The sequence below is a fragment of the Jaculus jaculus genome, chromosome Y, assembly GCF_020740685.1.
Source record: "Jaculus jaculus isolate mJacJac1 chromosome Y, mJacJac1.mat.Y.cur, whole genome shotgun sequence".
Lineage (NCBI taxonomy): Eukaryota > Metazoa > Chordata > Mammalia > Rodentia > Dipodidae > Jaculus > Jaculus jaculus.
Window position 1 is genome coordinate 4,818,446 of NC_059126.1, and position 21,727 is coordinate 4,840,172.

A 21,727-nucleotide genomic window follows, 5' to 3' on the forward strand; every position below is an offset into this window, starting at 1 on the left:
AGTATTTTTAGACATCATTAATTGCAGGTGTGATCAAATCTTTTTATTATTTATCAGAGGAAGAAAGAGGAAGAGAGAGAGAGAGAGAGAGAGAGGGAAAAAGTAAGTGAGAGAGCGGGAATATTGGCATTTCAGAGCCTTAGTCACTGCAAGCAATCTCCAGATGCATGCACTACTTTGTTTATTTTGACCTTGTTTATTTGGTTTATGTGGGTTTGGGGGACTCAAATCCTTAGGCTTTGTTCATATGCACCTTCAATTCTAAGACACCTCCCAGACCTATGTACTTTTCTTATTTATGAGAGATCTTCTCTTTTTTTATTTGTGAGACAGAATGAGAGAGCAGGCAAAACAGACTGGCACAACAGGATCTTAGCAACTGCAAGCAAACTCCAGATGCTTGTGCTAACTTGTGTACATGTACTACCTTGTGTATTTGGTTTATGTGGGGTCTGGAATGCCAAATCCAGTTCCTTAGACTTAGCTTCACAGGAAAGCTAGTGCCTTAACTGCTCAACAACCTCTCCAGCACGTGATGATATTCTCAAATCCTAGTTCCTGGAGTGTCCTTGATGGTAAAAGCTGAGATTTTTATTTCTCTTGTAAGTAAATTTGGATTCCTTATGAGATTTTGATTTTATCTTTGGCATTTCAGTATTTTTATTGACTTATTTGTAAACAAAGAGAGAGAGACACAGAGACAGAAAGGGAGGGACAAAGGTAGAGGGAGAGGGAAAGATTTATGTGCACCATTTTGTGTATCTGGCTTTTGTGGATCCTGGGGAATTGAACCTACATCATTAGCCTCTGTGGTCAAGTACCTTCACTACTGAGCCATTTCTCTAGTCTTACTTTCTTATAAGTTGAACTGTTTTTGTTACTGTGATGCAAAATGGTGATCCAATAGGGCTTTTCATCATTATTTTGTTTATTTAAGAGAAACAAAGAAGTGGAAGGAGAGGATGAATGCACCAGGCCGTCTAGCCACTGAAAATGAACTCCAGATGCATGTACCACCTTGTGTATGTCACATTATGTGGTAGTGAGGAATTGAACCCAGGTCTTTAGACTTTCCAGGTAGGTGCCTTATTTCCTGAGCCATTTCTTCAGCTCACAATGTTTTGCTTTTTGGGCTTTTGAGGTAGGGTCTTGCTGTAGCCAAGGCTGACTTGTAATTCACTATGTAGTCCCATGGGGGCCTCAAACTTATAGTGATTCTCCCAGTATGCCTCTCAATTGCCTCTGAAGGGTGTAGATACGTGTGCCAGGATGCCCAGCCCCACGATAGGTTCAAATGCTAAAAGGCAGAGCATTTCTACTGGCACCTGCATCTTTATAATTACTGAGGTGTTTCATAATGAATTGTGCATGTTGAGACCCAAATCACATGATATAGTTATCTTCGGAGAAGCTGAGAGTCAACACCACATGAGAAGCAGCTGATGTGAGAAAGGGGACAATGTTTATTGTGGCTCACAGCGTGGAGGGGACGGTTGTTTAGGGAAAGGAAAGAATGGTAGAGCAGAGGCTGGAAATCACAACCTGCCACAACAGGTGGAAAACAGCAGCGGAAGAGTGAGCTGAGCTCTGGCAAAGGGGATGTGTCAACAACACCCCAGGACCTCAAAAACACACCTCCTCCAGCAAGCCTCCAACTCCAAAATTACCATCAGCTGAGCACAAAGACATGTAGAACACATGAATTTGTGGGGAAACATCTGATTCAAAACACTACAGTTCACATAGGTGACATGCACAGCCAACCCATTTTCTCTCACTTCCCAACAAAACAAAAACAGTGCTGCTGATATGGCATAGAGGTTAAAGTGTTTCCCTTCAAAGACAAAGGTCCCAGGTTTGATTGCCCAGGGCCCATGTAAAGGCAAATGCACAGGTGGCCCATGTTTCTGGCATTCATTTGCACTTGCTAGAGGCCTGGGCATGTCCATTCTCCCTTTCCCAATTATAAAAAAATATTGAATATTTAAAAATGCACTGTATTGTAGATGATGTGTTTGAGACAAGTTTAGCCTATTTTAAGATGTTGTGGAAGAAAAGTTCATTTCATTCCCTAGAGAGGCTGAATTAACTAAGTATACTTGATTCAATTTTTACTTTGTTTTGCATTGTTTTAGGTTTGTAAAATATTTTATTTATATTTATTTTAGAGAGAAAGAAAAAGTGCATGCTAGGACCTCCAGCCATCACAAATGAACTTCAGACTTATGCATCATGTTGGGCACCTGGCTTACATGGGTCCTGGGGAATCTAACCTGGGTCTTTTGGCTTTGCAAGAAAGTACCTTAACTGCTAAGTCATCTTTCCAAGTCTGTTTGTATGTTGTTTGTTTATTTACTTACTTACTTGGGAGAGGGAGAGGCAGAAAGAGAGAGAGAGAGATTGATGAGGCAGGCCTTGAACTCCTGGGTCTCTTGTGTAAGCATAAAAGTGGTGGGAATATACGCAATGCACTGTAAAACCTAACTTGCATACTAATTTTTTTTTTTTAATTTTCTTGTATCTGAGAGAGGGAGACAAAGGGAGAGATATAGATCATGGGAGAAAGAGAGAAAGTGTGTGAGGTAAAGAGAGACAAAATTGGTCTCAAGAGCCTCCAGCCACTGTAATAGAACTCAAAATGCATGTGCTATCTTGTGTACAAGCTTCCATCAGTTGCTTCTTTGGCTTTCATGGAACATGGAGAGTCAAACATGAGTCCTTAAGCTTCACAGGAAAACATTTTAACTACTAAGCCATCTCTCTTGCCCCTTATTAATTCATTAACATGATTGTATATTAAAATCTCAGGGGCAATCACATCTTTTTTTTCTTCTTTTAATCTAAACAACAGTATTAGGGATGCATTTATTTGTAGAATTTATTAAAACTGAAGTAAATTTTACAACCTAGGGCTTTAAACATTTTTTAATTCAACCAGGTGACCCAAAACAGCACCTGAAGAATGTTGTCAAATCCTCACAAAAACTTTTCCTTGCGAATTCACATGGTTTTTCCCTTTTTCTTATTTCCTCTTTGATTTACTTTACTGAATTTTCTTCATTTTCTCTTTGGACTTTAAAATTTCTTGATACAACACAACCCACTTCAATAAAAAAGGAAAAAAAATGAGTTGGAGGAGGGGGATTCAAAAATCACAAACAAAACAATATAAATTCAGGAAATTGAAGGAGGTGATATACTGAGAAAGTAGATATCTCAGTACCCAATCTAACATAATTTACACACAAGCAGGATGTTTAAAAAGTATATACAGGGACTTGTGAAGTTGCTTAGTGGTTAAAGAACTTGCCTGTAAAAACTAAGTGCCCAGCTTTTATGCTGCAGAACCCATGTAAAGTCAGATGTACAAAGTGGGAACATATGTCTGGAGTTCATTTACAGTGTTAGAGGCCATGTGACATACATTTTCTTTCTCTATGTGCTTTTGTCTCTATATGTTTCTAATAAATAATTGAAAAATAAAAAGGAAATGAAAAGTATATACACATGCCTACTGAACATTTGTATCAGCCTGACAGCATAACTGAGAGAAAGAGCAAATAAAAGCACCTCACAAAAGTTTACAACAGACTGTAAGCCATATGATCACTATAATTTAAAGAGATTAAACAAAGCTTCTGTTAAAGTAGTTCTCCCACATTCCCTGAGTGAGATTAGGAAAATGCAATCATGTGTACCTACGCTTAAGGCACCTTCTATCAACGAAAGAGAGTTAAAATGGGCCCTTACTTACAGTTGTACTCTACTAAATGTAAATATTGGTCAGCTCAGAGCCCATTAACTGTTTAATAATTTGAAACATAAGTCCTTCACCAGAGAAAGCAAATCCATAAAGTATATTTTGTAGTAAGCAGAAGGCTCACTAGGCTTCTATCTAGCCACTAGCTTAATATAAATTGGAAATAACCAGCACTTCATTACCATGCTCATCGCAAAGAACCAAGATTAGATAACACTTTAAGAATGCATTGAAGGTATCATGGTGCTGGAAAGAAGTGACTGCAGTGCTCAGTACTGCAAAATCTCTATCACACCTTCCAAGGCTCAGGGTCTAATGCAGAGTAGGTGGTGGAAAGAATGTAAGTGCCAAAGGAAGTGCAGGACTCCTTATAATGTGCTCCCTCCAGATGCAAAATGACCTGGATACCCATGGCCTCACAGTGCCTGACAGTACCTGCAGAAGACCATTGTAAGAAGAGGAAAAGATCATGACATCAAAAGAAAAAGAGAGACTGATTGTGATGGGTAGGGGATGTGATGGAGAATGGAGTTTCAGAGGGGAAAGTGGGGGAGGGAGGGTATTACCATGAGGTACTTTTCATAATCATGGAAGTTGTCATACTGAGAATGAAAATCAGGTTTCAACAGTAACCAGGTAACCATGTAAGAGCTAAACAGAAACAAAAAGTTTTAGATAAGTAATCTTATATCTGGCCATGGATCCTGGTGCATATTTTTATGTCCAGCATTTGAGAGGAAGTGTTACAAGGAACACTGAGTTCTAGGTCAGACAAGGGCTACAATGAGTTCCCCATCAGTCTGGACTAGACTAGACTTTACCATTTAATGCAACCTACCAAACAAACAAACAAAAAAACTTCAAATCCACAAACTTCACTAGATGCAGGAGAAGGAAGGAATAGGCTCTATTTTGGCTTACAATTCTGGGGGAAATTTTATCATGGTAGAGAAATCGTGGCACAAACTGAAACCTGATTCCACATCATCAGCAGTGAGGATGTACTGAGTGGGAGAGTGGCAAGTAAGGCAGGATTTTAGCCTCAGGGCTTGCCCCAGTGTCACAACTCCTCTAGTAAGTCTCCAGTTCCTGAAGTCCCACAACATTCCCAAACAGCATCATCAACTGGGATTTCAAACACTTGAGATTATGGGAACAATTTACATTCAAAGCATCAAAGTCCAAGAGCACTGGGTTTAATCCCTGGAACCTGAAAAGTAGCAATGCCTAGACTTCCATGAAACTTTCCAACTAACATATCCAATACACTATTGCTACCATGCCATTTCTAACCCAGTCTTTTTTCTCCTTTGAGATAATAACTATCTAGAAACTGGATTTATTATTTCCTTTCCTTTAAAAAGCTATGTTTCATATTTGAATCAGGTATATTTTTTTACATGTAAGATACAGTTTTGAATTACATGTTTTATAAGTTCTCTTTCAAGACTACTTGAATTGTGACAGGTGAACAACAATGCAGGAAACATATCTATACTTCTTTATCTCTCTCTCTGTTTGAGGTAGTGCCTCACTATAGACCAAGCTGAGCTGGAATTGACTGTATACTCAAACTCACTCTAATCCTGTTACCTCTGCTTCCTGGGTGGTAGGACTAAAGTGTGCAACACCACATCTGGCTCAATGTTTGTTTTCAAGAATTTCACAAAGCAAACTCACTCACTTTCTGCATAACTGTAATTTGGCAATAACAAAATAAAATAAAACTATCTAGAAAGCTTCCAAATCTTGAATCAAGACTTTCTGTCACTAGCAATTTGCATACGTGCAGTATAGATCTAACCTAGAGAAAAGCAACACAAGCAGCTTTCCAGCAGAAACCTTGACACCAAGTCTAAGGAAACCATTTTTTTAAGTGGGTCGTGGTTGTGGAAGTGTTTCCGTCTAGTCCAGGCTAACCTAGAAATCTTTAGTCCCAGACTTGTGTAAAAGTCATGGCAGTTCTTCTTCCTCCACATTCTGAGGGATGGAATTAGACATATGCCACCACACCAAATCACTTGTTCTTTTCGCAAAACTGTGTAGACATGTTTACGGTGTGTGAATACAGATATGGCATGGATGGACAACTTTGATTGTTGTCCTCACCTTCCACTACCTTTGGGACAGGTTTTCTTGTTTGCTACTCTGTTGTAATACTAGCTGGCCTGTGAACTCGAGGATTCTTTTGTTTATGCCTTCCTTCTCACCATATTCATGCTTGATAATAGTTGCTCATCCTACATATCCAGTTTTCTGTGTGTACCAGAATCTGAACTCTGATTTTTAGCTTTGTGCTATAGATTACTTTTATTCTTCATCCTTTTGTCTGCACTTTGTAAACACCTGGAATTGAAGGCATTAACCACTACACCTGGATTTTGAATGTAGGAATTTATCAGGGTACCATGATAGGAATATGGATACTGTTTGCCCAATCTTGCCTGAGGTGTTCAGAATGACATCTGAATTCCATTCCTTATGCTGACTTTTACTTTCTTATTCTTTAGCCATTTTTTAGATTCCTGCAAAACACTTTCTGATCCTAATTTATTTTCTTTTTATAATATTTTGCTTAAATGAGAGAGGGGTATGGGAAGAGCAGAAGACAGGAGAGAGAGAGAGAGAGAGGAGAGAAAGAGTGTGATAGGCCTTTTGCCACTGCAAACAAACTCCAGATGCCACATTGAGCATCTGATTTCACATGCATACTGGGGAAAAGAACCTGGGAGAAAAGTTTATAAGCAAGTGCTTTTAACCACAGTCCCATCTTCCTAGCTCCTTTTCTTCATTAAAAAAAATATATGTTTTTAATATTTGTTTTAAATATAAATGGATGGACCAATGTTTCTTGCTACTGTAAGCAAAATCTAGATGCATGTTCTACATTACATGAGTATCTGGGAATCAATCCTGTAGCAGCAGGAATTGCAAGCAAATGTCTCTAACCTCTGAGCTACCTAACAAAGTGCTGAGATGAATTTCTTACAGAAATAATACCTGGACAATAAGGAATACCTCTTTTCCCTACTCTTTTTATTTGTTCCCAAATTTTTTCTTAGTATTTGTTGTTAATAATATCTAATCTGAGAAATATCCTTTTTACTTCTCTGATGTTGCACCTGAGCAATTGCACTTGTCTGTACATTAATGATGAGTCATATTGCCTGCCAACATATGTGAGTAAGAATCACCTGATAGGGCTTATGCAGATTAGGGTAAAGTTGGGCTGTACCATCCCATAGGCTGCAGTTCTGGACTGTACTAAAAAGGAGAGACTTTGGTGAGCATGAGCATTCATTGCTTTATGCTTCTTCTCTGTAGATTGTGGAATGCAAATAAAAAGTTGCCTCAGGGTCCTGTTGTCATGCCTTCCCTGCTAGGATGCATAGTAATCTGGAACTGTATACTGAAACAAACCATTCCTCATTTAAACTTTGGTTGCTTTGTTTTACAGGTCAAACCTCATTGTAGCTCAGACTGACTTGGGGCTCATTCTGTAGTCCCAGGCTGGCCTTAAACTCAGGGCAATCCTGCAATCTCTACCACCTGATTGCTGGCTTAAAGGCATGCTACAAAATGATGAGCTGAATTTCAACCAACTTTTTTGAGGTATTTTGTCCCATTACTGGCTAACTAGTGACCTGCAAGGATCCTTCTGATTTTGCACCCCATTGCTGGTTTACAATGCATGCCTCTATGCATTTATGTACATATTAAAGATCAAACTCAGGTTCTTATTCTTGCAAGCTAATCCTTTTATGTATTTCAGTACTCATTCAACAATTTCAATTTATTCATCACAATTACTTGTTCCTTAGTAGGCTGGAGAATGGTAAAGTATATATGGTGTGTTGTATACAAAATTTATAAAAGCATTATCAGGGTTACAAAAACATGTCTGAATCATGAGATAAGGTTATTTTGTTTTGTTGTTGTTTTCACAATAAAGAGAATAGAAACATTATTTCCTGTTTTCCATGACAGAGATTTGAGAATTTGCTTGCCTGAAGCCACAATAGTCTTATGTTCCATAAGTATGTTACTCATAGGACTACAGACAAGCAAACAGAGAAGGAAACCATTGTGTTAGCATATCTATATTTTCCTGGTAGTCCCAAAACAATTTTCATAACGTGTCTTTAATTTCAGTGAAAAAAATCGCCTACATTGACCTGAAATGTAAATACACTTCTGTCAAACATTCTAGCAACATGAATTCTATTTTGATTTCTCAGAAACTTGGCTGTTCTGCATAGGCTTTAGGATGGGGCCAAAAAGTTTAATATTCTAGAAATCAAGATTAACAGTGATGATATCTATTGTGTTGCCAATGACAGGATCATCAAGTCAACTGTTGGGAGCTATCAACCAAAACTTGTCCATGTTGTCAGAAACTGCCATATAGCAAGTTAAGTTTCTATTTCCTCATCTAATGATCTATTAACAGAAATGAAGGAGCCGTTAAGCCTGGGTGACACCCTCTCCTGGTGCTGCCGGTAATTGATGAAGAAACAAAGAAATTACATTTAACCAGTAACCCTGTGATCTCTGGCCTGGTTATGATTCCTTCCCCCTACAACCCTATAAAAACCTATGTGTAAAAAATAAACTTTGAGACCTTGACAAATACCTAGCTTGGTCTCCTTCTTGTGTCTGTTTGCCTCCCCCATTCAGGTTGGCTTCCCCCCAAGTCCTTTTCAACTGCCCGCTGGCCGGGGCAAGTGGCGCCCGAACGTGGGGCCCAGGGTATGAAGAAAAACCAGAACATCACTTAAGTGGACGGCGGTCCTGCCATTGGATCGCCACCCCACCAGGGGAGTGAGTGAAGATCCTCATAGAGGTCACTGCAGGCAGTCTGTGCCTGTAATACAGACCCGCACTGTGATTGACGCAAAAAGAGCCTGCCTGCAAAACTGATCTGTTTGAGGTAAGCGAAGAAGTTTAGGCAATTAAAGTAAAGACTATTTAGTCAAATTTCAAGACACAACAATTGCGGGATTTCTCTTTCTACTTCTTTTCCTCCTTTTACTTTCGGTTGGCACTATCGTGTGGAATTGCAACATAGTGACTGGGCAACTGAAGCCTCTTGGCCAAGGCTACCCTCTGGCATTGGCTGAAGGCCCCTAGCCCTGTGTAAATCCTGACAGCCCATTCCGGTGTTGGCAAAGACCTCCTATCTAGCCTCTCTTCCTATTAACAAAACTGAGTACACAACAGCCAGTAAATGCTCTTAGAGCAGCTGACAGCTCTTATAATTGCGGTTAGGCTTATGGGAGGCCCACTGGGGAATCCCCTGTGCTGGTTCTGTGACCGGAAACATTGCCCTTTGGTCTTGCCATTTCTCATCTTTCCTTTTCTATCATGGGACAGACACTAAGTAAACAGGAACTTTTTTATCCAGGGACTTAAAGACTCCTGGAGCAAAAGTTAAGAAAAAAAATCTTGTACACTTTTTCCTCTTCTTAGAAGATTTATGTCCATGGTTTCCCCAGGAAGGTACCATTGATGAAAAAAGATGGGGGAGAGTGGGAGACTGTTTAAAAGATTATTATAAGATTTTTGGCCCTGAAAAAGTCCAGGTTCAAATCTTCTCATATTGCAATTTAATAAATGACGTATTTCAAGTTCACCAGTGTCAACTTTATGTGTCAAAAGTTGTTAGAGATGGAGAATTATTTCTTAAAAAATGACCTTAAACCTAGCCAAACCCCTCCCATTCATGAACTAACTTCCAGCCATCAGGATCCCCCAGCGGCTCCTGCTCCTGCTGCTGCAGTTCCCTCCCCTGAGCCGCCCCGCCCTCCAGGCAGGCAACTCAGCTGCAGCTCCCAGGCAAAGGCGCTAGGCAAGACAAATGATCCCCCTTCGTGGTGCCCCTCTGTCATTATTCCTATGCCTGAGGATGACCCACCTGCCCTTAAATCCATTTATCCTATTCTCTCCAAATCTGCAGTTACCCCTCCCCCTAATCCCCCTCTTTCCCTAGATGAGGAATCAGAGCTAGAGGATGACGCTGCCAGGTATCACAACCCTGACTGGCCACCTCCCACAGCCCCCATAGAAGACCCTCCACCTTATCTTCACATGCCTAAGTCACGTCACTTCTGTGCCCCTGTAACTCTTGATTGTGATTTAGAAGCAGTGACTCAATAGGCAACCCACAACTTTCCCAGGAAGCCCAATCACTAAAAACTCTCCTTGCAGTTCAAAAAGGCCACTTTACTTAAACAACTCCATGACTTAGACCTAGAAATCCGCTCTCCCTCTCCTGCACCTGTACAGCACATCAAAGCTAAAATCAAACAACCTAAGACTGTTCATGTGTGTCCAATAACAAACACCCAAGTGAAAGCAGGAGCAAATTCTTTAAACCTGTTCAACACCTGAGTCGAGCTGGGCAAAAACAGATTCAGAGGAGGAACACTCTGAAGGAGATAAGCACTCTAAACAATCCACTGATTCAGATGATGATAGCGAGCCAGACAGGAACAAAAGTATTGTTATTAAGCAGCCCCAGCAGTATCACCATTTAAAATTTAAACATATAAAGGAATTAAAAAGTGCTGTTTCCTCTGATGGTCCTACTGCTCCCTTTACCATGACCCTACTAGAGGCCCTTAGTGATAATTGGCTTTCAGTAAATGATTGGAAAATGCTTGCAAAGGCCATCCTGACATGAACGGACCTTCTCCTGTGGCCCGGGGCAAAGTAGCTCACTCTGTATATCACCTTAATGCTCAAACCTTGCGTCTTCTTTTTAAAATAACTAGGGAACAAGCTCATCAGATAGTCAAACAAGGCACAAACACCCTCCTACCCATTCTCCACTTAGGTGTAAATCCTAGAGGTTTAATTCCCAATGAGGTCTGGCAAATGGATGTAACACATGTACCCTCATTTGGCAATCTTAAGTACCTCCATGTTACTGTGGATACCTTTAGTGGCTTCATTTTTGCCAGCCTCCATGCTGGAGAAGCTTCAAAAAATGTCATTGCTCATGTACTCAATTGCCTTAGTGTCATGGGAAAGCCCAAAATTATTAGAACTGATAACAGTCCTGGATATACTGGAAATAAATTCCAAAATTTCTGTCATCAATTAAAATTAAACATATTACAGGCATACCATACTATCCCCAGGGTCAAGGAATTGTTGAGTGAGCCCATCAAACTATTAAACATACCCTCCAAAAGTTAAAAATTGGGGACTTATATCCCATAAAGGCTCCCCAAAAAACATTCTTCATCATGCTTTGTTTGTATTAAACTTTTTGACGCTCAGGGAAAGTCAGCTGCTGATTGCTTTTGGCACACAAACACAAAAAAATACCTTTGCCAAAGCCATGTGGAAAGATTCTTTAACCTTAAAATGGAATGGCCCAGACCCAGTACTCATTTAGGGCCATGGATCAGTTTGTGTATTGATACTCAAAATAATGCCACAAGATGGCTACCAGAACGTATACTTAAACAAGTCAACGAACCTATAAGTTCTCAGTAAAACATGCCCAAGAACACCCTACTCCTGAGGCAACTTCCTCTTTTCTCTTCCAGATTTCCAATACTCAAGTTTCAAGATGAAAACTGTCAACCCCCGACATCTACTGCTCCTTTTCCTTGTTGCCTATCATTCCCTTAACTACTGCTACCATCTTTCAATGGGAATTTCAAGTAAAGGAGGGCCCCACCAACCAGGATTCCACCACCCTTATTGGTTCAGGGCGCTGCCCTCTTACAGGATGCCAGTCAGCCTTCACCTTTAAAATCACTCCCAAAACAATTAGTGGTACATATAGTTCTTATGCCTGCTTTTCTTATGACAATAAGGGCAGTTGTTTAGATTATGTCTCCACCTATGGAGGTTGTAGATATTGGAGCTGCAGAATACATAAAGTTTATGGTAAAAGGGGTATTCTCCGCCTCCAAGGAAAAGAGCTCATCCTTGTTATCTCTGACCCTTGGCATGAGCACTGGGAAAAGGGAGTCACAGGCAAACTCTATAATGATGACTGGTCCTCCTACCCTATGGGTATGTGTGTATATATATATATATATATATATATATATATATATATATATATATATATATGTATCTGCAGACAATTAGTCCCTGCAGACTCCAAGGATCAAGTAAATCAAATAATTTTAGAAAATGAACAAAACCTCCACTCTGTCCTCCAAAATCATGACAAGGTAAAATGGGACTCTTGGCCAATATATCTCCAATATGCTGTTAATCTACTTAATGCCTCCCAGGTAAATGCCTCTTCTTGCTTGCTTTGTGCCTCCCTTTCACGTCCAATCCTTGCTGCAACTCCCCTAAATGCCTCCTCTACCCTCAGCCTTTCCTTTAATCAATCTTACTATTAGACCACTCCTCCTATCTCCCCAGTCCCACTACTCTCTCACCATCTAAAAAACATTTTCATGTTGAGCTGCTTCCTTACTAATGAATCACTACCTACTGACTTAACTTGCACACAAAACACCTCTGTAACTATAGAACTTATATCCCCGCCCCCCACTGATTTATTTCTAGTGCAAAGAAACCCTGTTTACTCACATTAATAGCACCACCCCAGGGCCCTGTATTCTGGTAGCTGTGGTCCCCCAACTCACCATGTACAGCCCCGATGAATTTGCCAGGTTCTTCCACACCACTCATAAGAGAGTAGCCTTCCTTCCACTCGTGGTAGGTGTAAGCCTGACCACATCTGTTATTTCTGCAGGGGTGGCAGGTGGAGAATTGGTGCACTCCTTGTATTCTGTCAGGGAATTTTCTGAAAAACTACAACAGATGATTGATTCCACCACTAATAGTCTTGAATCCCTCCAGAGACAGATCACCTCCCTAGCCAAGGTCACCCTACAGAATCAATGTGCTCTTGACCTCCTTACAGCTGAAAAAGGAGAAACATGTATGGCTCTCAAAGAAGAGTGCTGTTTTTATGTCAATGAATCTGGAATCATTGAGGAAAACATAATAAATTTGCAAACCTTAGTCAAGAGTTGCATTCTCGATATGGTTCCGCCCCCTCTCAATTTTGGAGCAATTCCCCCTTCCTCTCCTGGTTGCCATCGGTAATAGGGCCTCTACTTACTTTAATCCTCCTACTCACAATCAGACCTGTTATTATAAATAAAATCATGTCTTCTATACATCAATAGATTGACGCTATTAAGATGCAGCCTTTGCAGATTCATTATCACAGACTGGAGCTGGCGGATCGAGGCGTTGCCACTGAAGACCTGCCACCTGCAGCTGTCACTCTGCCTTGATCTTACATTCTGTACTCATTTACTATACTGTGTACATTCTGTACTCATTTACTATACTGTGTACATTCTGTACTCATTTACTATACTGCGGTCTACTTGTCATGGCCTCCTACGGGAGCTGCATAGGATTCAGACCTATGCATATCAACACACAATAAAGTGAGTGTGATATGGTCACTAACATGGGTGCGAGGCAAAGCACTTCAAGGGAAGGTCCCTTTCTGACCGTTTCTGAATTCCCTGAGAGAAAAACCTGACTTACATGGAGGTTGGTACCATAACTGTTATCATTAAGGCCATGCCTCACTCTCTGGCCACATAGGCCCTGCCTCCCCTCCCCAAAAGGTACCAAGGGCCAAAGATTGTGGGAAAAAGACATCCCACCGGAGGAGTCAGGTCCCTACTCCTCCAGTTGGTTAACACCCACCGCTGCAAAGCGGGCCTCCCCCTCCTTTTTGTATAAAAGAAGGGAGGAGATGTTGGGAGCTATGACCCAAACCTCGGCCATGTTGACAGAAACTGCCATATAGCAAGTTAAGTTTCTATTTCCTCGTCTAATGATCTATTAACAGAAATGAAGGAGCCGTTAAGCCTGGGTGACACCCTCTCCTGGTGCTGCCGGTAATTGATGAAGAAACAAAGAAATTACATTTAACCAGTAACCCTGTGATCTCTGGCCTGGTTATGATTCCTTCCCCCTACAACCCTATAAAAACCTATGTGTAAAAAATAAACTTTGAGATCTTGACAAATACCTAGCTTGGCCTCCTTCTTGTGTTTGTTTGCCTCCCCCATTCAGGTTGGCTTCTCCCCGAGTCCTTGTTCAATTCCCCACTGGCTGGGGCAGTCAACAAATGTGAAAATAATATACCATTTACTTAAAATGCTAAATGTCAGGGCTGGAGAGATTCCAAAGTGATTAGGCTTCTTGCCTGCAAAATCTAAGGACCCAGTTTTTGCTTCTTTTCACTCACTATCATGGGATTCCAGATAAACAAGATCATACATGCATCTGGAGTTCCTTTGCAGTGGCGGGAGGACCTGACATGCCCAATTTTCTCATTCCCTCACTCTCCCTCCATGCTCTCTATATATGTTCCCCTCTCTCCAGTGAAAAGTACTATATTAAAAATACATGGTGACAAATCTCATAGTACTGAGGAAAAATTAAAGTTGTATCTGGTAGAATTTTTCTTTTGTTTAGTTTTTTACCCACCTACATTACTATAATCAAAATAGCATGCCCTTTAAAATTATCAACCGACTTCAGTAATAGAAATTAAGCATTTCATTTTTGGAACAATAAAGTATAAAGACATATGTGGTATTGCACACCATAATCCCAGCACTGGGAAGGCTGAGTTCTAGGTCAGTCAGGGATAGAATGAGACCTTGCCTCATGAAACAAACTAGCAGAAAGCAAAGATAAAATGCTATTCTCTATTTCCAAGCATCATAATACATGCTTTTAATCCCAGCACTCCAGGAGGTAGAAATAGGAGTGTATCTGAGTTCAAAGCTTGCTTCAGACTATAGCTTTGCAGATCAACATGGGCTAGAGTGAGACTCTACCTACAAAAAAAAAAAAAAAAACTATTTTATTCCTTTATTCATTATGCATTCTTAGTTTGGTGTAAAAGAAATCTTAGGTTTGATCTGTATATATAAAATAAGTATGAAGAGTATTGATTTTCTTTTTTTACCTAACATGTACATTTGACTTCACAGTCTCAAAGTACTTTTAAGACTCTCTTTCAGCAGACTCTAGCTGTCTTGAGCAAAACTGATGTAAATGATATAGCTGCAGAATTTCTTGTGTAGGTGTGATGTGAACACACATATGTGTGCATGCTTTCAATATAGAGATTGGCACTGGGTGCCTTCCTTGAGGATTTTTCACCTTTTTTCTCCCTTAGTTTGGGCAGGAACCTGTATTTACCTCCTGAACACTGAGACTGCAGTCCAGTGGCTATGTCATCTGGCATTCACATAGGTGCTAGGGAATCACTGCTTCTGCTGTGCTGCAAACAGCTTATCTATGGAACCATATCCTCAGATTTTCTACATGAAGTCACCATGCAGATGTGTCCAAAAAAGAAAGAAAGAAAGAAAGAAAGAAAGAAAGAAAGAAAGAAAGAAAGAAAGAAAGAAAGAAAGAAAGAAAGAAAGAAAGAAAAGTAATCACAAGAATGCCTGCTACAGGTATGGGGAGGTGGCTCCACAGTTAAAGGGACCTGCTTGCATACCTGCTGTCCAATTTTCAATTCCCAGTACCTATATAACATAAATACAGATATGCAAAGTAGCTCATGCAACTGGAGATTATTTGCAGTGGTAAGAAGTCCTGGTGCTCCCATTGATGGACTCTGCCTTGCCTTGCCTTTTTATTGTCTTGTTTCTTTATGCCATGCCTCTTGCCTTGCATTGCCACTCCTTGCCTCATCTCTTGCATTGCCTTTTCTCTTGAATCACTTTGCTGGTACCTTGCAGTGACTTGCCTCTTTCATTGCCTTTCCTATTTTCTTGCCTGGCATATTACCTTCTTGTTCCTCTTGCCTTCCCTTGCCTAGCTTCTTGGCTTGCTTTGTGTCTTGCCTTGGCTTGCCTGGCCTTTTGTATTGCCTGGTCTTGGCTCTTGCCTGATTTGTCTTTGCCTCTTAACTTGCTTTGTATTACCTTTCTTTGCCTGACCTCTTGCCTGCTCTTATGCCTTGCCTTGCCTGTTACATTGGCTGGACTTGCCTGGCTTTACCTCTTGTCTTACTTTACCTTATATCTTGCCATTCCTTGCCTCTTGCCTTGACTTATCTATTGCCTTATCTCTTGCTCTTTGTCTCCTGCCTTGCATGGCCATGCCTCCTACCATGTCTTGCCTCTTGCCTTTTGCCTCCTGTCTTGCATTGCCTCTTGCTTATTGTCTTGCATATGGCCTCTTGCCTTGCCTTGTCTCTTGGTTTGTCTTGCTTCTTGACTCTCATTTCCTCTTGCCTTTCCATGTCCCTTTCCTTCTTTTGTCTCCCCCACTCATTCTTTTTCTCTTTTGTAGACTTTTGAGGTAGGGGTGAGAATACAGCCAATGCATTTACCTTTGGTTGCCACAGAACCTGGTTGTGCCACAGATAAGTAGATTGCTATTCTCTTCAGGCCATTCTGCGAAAGGAAGCAAAACACAGTTTGTGGTAACACTATGTAAGACACCAGTTATTCTAATTCATTTTTAAGATAGCAAGTAATACCTCTCAGTTTATAATTCAAGTGAAAATTGCTCATGTATCCTATATGACATAGAAGCAGGCATGTAATTACAGGATAAAAGCACAAGAGCAATATACAATATTAACCCTGCCTCATAACAATAAAACAGATTTCACAACACAATTTACAGAAGAAAGCATATGTAAAAAAGTGCTATCTCCAACCAACATGCATAGGCTATTCTACCCATCTAATGGTGATACAGATGTGCTCAATTGGGGACCCAGAAAAAATATTAGCACTTTTGAACAATATGGGTGATACGAAATGGTGATAAGGAAAAAAGAAAAATTTCCTTCTGTCTTAAGCAAATAACTTGAGATTTACATATGTTGAAAAAAATATGTAGACACATTTTACCTTTATGCTGGTCTTCATCACAACTAGTATACTGCCATGTGCTCTTGGCCAGAGTGTTTTGTCTGGGGGTTCCTGGTTAAATTGATTGAAAGACAAGATATTTACATTAAAGGAGAGACTGCTAAATGGCCATGCAAAAGGCATTAGAGCCTTAAAATACTGTTTTGTTAAAAACATAATTAGAATAAATGTTGCTTATTGTTTCCCCTACTTCAAAGCCTGGTTTATCCAAACTGGTTAACAAAGTGGCATGCTACTTGGTATTGTGGTGTATAACACATGCTGGAAAGAGGGGGGTCATTGAATTTGCAACATGGTATTGTGTCTTGGAAACGGCCATGGGCATTGTGAAGCAAGTTTTCTGGATGCCTGAATGGAGACTGAACCAGACCAGGAGGATGGACAATGGATTGCAGTCTCAACCCAGTGGCAATACCAGGCCCATATGATGGCTGCTAAAGAAAGCAGGTGACACCAGATGAAGTTTTCTTGGACTATAGGTATACTAGATGGAAAGACAGAATGAGAACTCAAGAGATCTGATGATTGTCAGATTTACTGGATTTGGAGATTTGTCATTGAGTAGAGTTTTTGGACTTGAAGGCTTTGTTGTTAGCCCTGTTTAAATCTTTTATCAATTCAGTATTTCTTTGCCAAGGATTTACTATTGTCACCTAAATCTTTTGGCAAATATACCATCCACTAAAAGATTCATCAAAAACAATGTGCTGCACTGCTTATAAGTTGCTCATGCCCTGGAAAATAACTCTACACTCATACACAAGAAAGAAACACAAGTTAAATTCATTGGAACATTGATAAACACACACACCCAACCACAGAGTCATTAATGTATGTTTATTTGAGAAAATTAAAAGTTTGTATAGAAATATGGCGGGGAAGAGAAAGGGTAATGATTAAATGATGAAACCATTGGTTGATGAAAATGCATCATGTTGTGTTATGCAATTATCAAAAGTAAATTAAGAAAAAAGAGCTTCACAAATAAAAACTCCAGAAATATAATATGAAACATGAAAAAGGCTAAAGTAAGTAACACTAAGAAATTTATAGCAGGATGTAGTGGGGCATTTGGGATGGAGGGAGGGAGAGAACATTAAAAGTGGGATAAGGCCAGGAGGAAGAAAAAAAGAAAGAATTTATATTAAAATTCTTTGATATTTACAAAATCTACCTTTAAAAATCTTCAGGTTAGACTCTCTAGAACAAGTTGGTCTTGAACTTACAATGATCATCCCGAGTTCTGGAATTAAAGCTATATGCCACCATGCCAAGCTAAAATCTACCTGTTTAAAACAATTCAAATGGGGCTGGAGAGATGGCTTGGTGGTTAAGCGCTTGCCTGTGAAGCCTAAGGACCCCAGTTTGAGGCTCGGTTCCCAGATCCCACGTTAGCCAGATGCACAAGGGGGCGCGTGCGTCTGGAGTTCGTTTGCAGAGGCTGGAAGCCCTGGCGTGCCCATTCTCTCTCTCTCCCTCTATCTGTCTTTCTCCCTGTGTCTGTCGCTCTCAAATAAATAAATAAAATGTTAAAAAAAAATAAAACAATTCAAATGTAATGAGAGGGTAATTACAAAAAAAGAAAAAAAAGCCTATCATTTTGCACTTAATAAGGTGATAAGAAACCCTGCAAGCCCTAATGTGGTTATTTTTATCACAGGGGCACTGAAACAGTCTTTTAGGGTATGGAGAGTCCACTGAGAAAAAGAGAAGCACAGTTGAGAATAAAGTATATAGAACAATGTTATAAGACTACAGCCTTACGGGCACATTAGATTTTTCAACATATTTCATAGGGGAATAATAAGTCAAAATGTAACTTAAGATTGAAATAAAGGGTGATTAACAATTATAAATGAAAAGTGGTGGGACAGCTTTTAATTCCAGCACTCTGCAGGCAGAGGTAAATGAAAATATGTACAGTGGTGGGACAGCTTTTAATTCCAGCACTCTGCAGGCAGAGGTAAATGAAAATATGTACAATGGTGGGCTAGCTTTTAATTCCAGAACTCTGCAGGCAGAGGTAGGAGGATAGTTTGAGCTCAAGGTGAGCCTGAGGATAGACAGGACGTTCCAGGTCATCATTGGCTGGAGTAAGACCTCACCAAGGAAAAACCAAAACCAAAACAAATCCACACATCTTAATAAACTTGGTGAAGGAAGGAAAATGTAAATGGTTAAGCACATTGTTTCTGAGGACCGGGAACAACCTAACAAAATGCTCCTGCCACCCATAAGGATAAGGATAAAAGTACTTAAACAATTCATATTTGATAAGAAGCATATAAACCAGGAAACTGCAATCAAATCCTGAAGGCCGTGGGGAATTGGAAAAGACAGTTCTGCTGGAATAGTGATAAACATGGTAACCATAATACTAATACAAATGAGCAATGAAGTGACTTGAAGGACAGAATGAATAGGAGGGAGGGAAAGGACAGGGAGGCTTATGATTTTTTTATATTTATTTTTTATGTGAGGGAAAAACAAAGTCTGACAAAGTGAGGCAGATGGAGAGGAAGAGAGAGAGAGAAATAGATATGCCAGGGGCTTTCAGCTGCTACTAAAGAACTCCAGATGCATGCAAAACCTTGTGCATCTGGCTTACTTGGGTCCTGGGGAATTGAAGTGAGTTCCTTTGGGTTTTCAGGCAAACACCATAACCACAAAGACACCTATGCAGACTCTTGCCAAAATCCTGTTAATCAGCAATCTTTCTGTTTTTCTAGTGTCAGGATATATAGAGTGTATAAAGATGAGATTATTGTAAGTTTCCCTTCATTTAATCCTTCCATCCCTAGTGAATATTAGACTGTGTCAGAAGCTGACAGACTGGACAAACCTTATGAGTCACATACATTATATGTAACTGCCCATATAGTGGCATAGGTCAGAGCTGCTATTGAGACCTACCAGAAAGCTATATATCTCAGTGGTTTACAACAGTGGTCAGCTCTAATCTGCTCTTCTAGATTCAAAAGGAATACTGTTTATTTAGTTGCTAGGAACCAAATATAGTTCCTTGAACATGCTAGGCACACACTCTACATCAGAGTTAAGTCCATGGCCTCACACAAACTAAATGTGGCAAACTGAGAACTGTATCGTATCAGCATCCTGCATAATGCTGTTATGTCCAAGGGCTCCTACTATTATGTTTCCTCTCCTCCACTCCTATCCTGCTGAGACACCTCCTCAGTGGAGTTACCAGCCTCCACTGTAGGTTTATGTATGCACCTGTTCCTCCCCCACCCCCGTGTGTGTGTGTGTGTGTGTGTGTGTGTGTGTGTGTGTGTATTTATGTACATATATATGATATCTGAAAATATACCTTTCCACAATATGGCTATTACATTCTTGTAACTCCCATTCCAGAATGAACTTTCCTGGAGCTTTGGAAGGCACTCAGCTTTCTTGGGGTGAACACTTAGCAGGCTGTTTTATTGGCTTTGAAAAATATTTTCTTGTTGTCACCTTTTTTTTCAAGGTAGAATATTTCTTTAACCCAGGGTAACCTAGATGTGTGGTATACCTTGGGAATAACAGTGATCATCCTAGCCTCCTCAGTGCAAGGATTAAAAGGCAGACAGAGAATCAGTATGGAAGGTCCTCTAGCAACTGAAAATGAATACCAGATTAATGTGTCCCAGTGCATTTGGCTTTTGTGGGTATGGGGGATCTGAACCTGAGTCCCTAGGCTATGCAATCAAATGCCTATGCTGCTAAAGCCATCTCTCCAGGCCCAATTTTGATGAATTTTGAATCTTTCAGTATCTATCACCATCTCCCTGGAGGAGATTTTGTGGCCAGTAGTGAGAGTAGTACTTATTATATTATTATATTTATTAATTACATATAATAAAATTATGTTATATATAATATTAATTAATTATAATTATAGAGTTATAAGGCCATAGTATTATATAATTATATTATATATAATTAATATTGTAATTATATATAATATAATATTCTATATAATTATATAAAATATAATTATATTTATTAATATTATTATTACTATCATATTAACCTACCTCTTCCTCTGTAATAATGAATTTTTTGTACTGCTTTGCTTTTCTTTTTGAGACATAACCTTGGTAAGTACCTCAGCTTCTCTTCATGGATTCCATTTACTCAGAGCTGGGACTAAATGGGTGCAATACCACACCTGGCCCTAATGCCTATTTGATTACTTAAGTTTCATGTGTCTTATTTCTGATGAGATCAAACATGAATACAGGGTGGTGTAATAGGGTATGTTATACACTAATTTATATTATTTTAAATTTGAGCACTTGTATATATTAATACCATGTACATCGTTCCTCCCAAGCAGTTCAGGAAGACAAGAACCAGCAACCAAATCCAACATCAAAGTACACATAAACAATTTATATGATTAAAATCAGCAAGCAGGCCTGGCTTGGTTGCATGTGCCTTCAGTCCCAGCACTTGGGAGGTAGAGGTAGTAGTACCACCATGAGTATGAGGCTGCCCTGAGACTACGTAGTGAATACCAGGTTATCCTGGGCTACAGCGAGATCGTACCTCGAAAAACCAACCAACCAACCAACCAAACAAACAAACAAACAAACAAAACCATCAAGTAGTACATAATATAAGTGTCCTTCTTGATGATCACAAATATAATCATAGCAAGCACTAGGGGAGGAAAAAGCATGGGTTAATGGGTCAGAAATGAAATGCATCCAAAGGTAGCTGTAATAACTTTAGTAACTTGTTGAGGACACCCACGTTCTTTAAAAGAAACTCCTAGCCATACCCCTAACCATCTTCTCTTCTTAAAAAATTATTTACACTTTGGAAGCATTCTACCATCCATTCATACTTCATACTTTTGTAATCCAAAATCCTGTTGGGCCTACGAACAGTCAGAGAGACACATTAACATTGGTGCCATGCTTTTAGTCAATTTTAAGGGTTATTGCAGCAGTTTGGTCTGACCTAGTATTAGGGGTTTTAATATTTAGCATTAGAGGAGGCAAGGCAAGTCACAAGAATACTGCTCTTTAAATTTATGGATAAA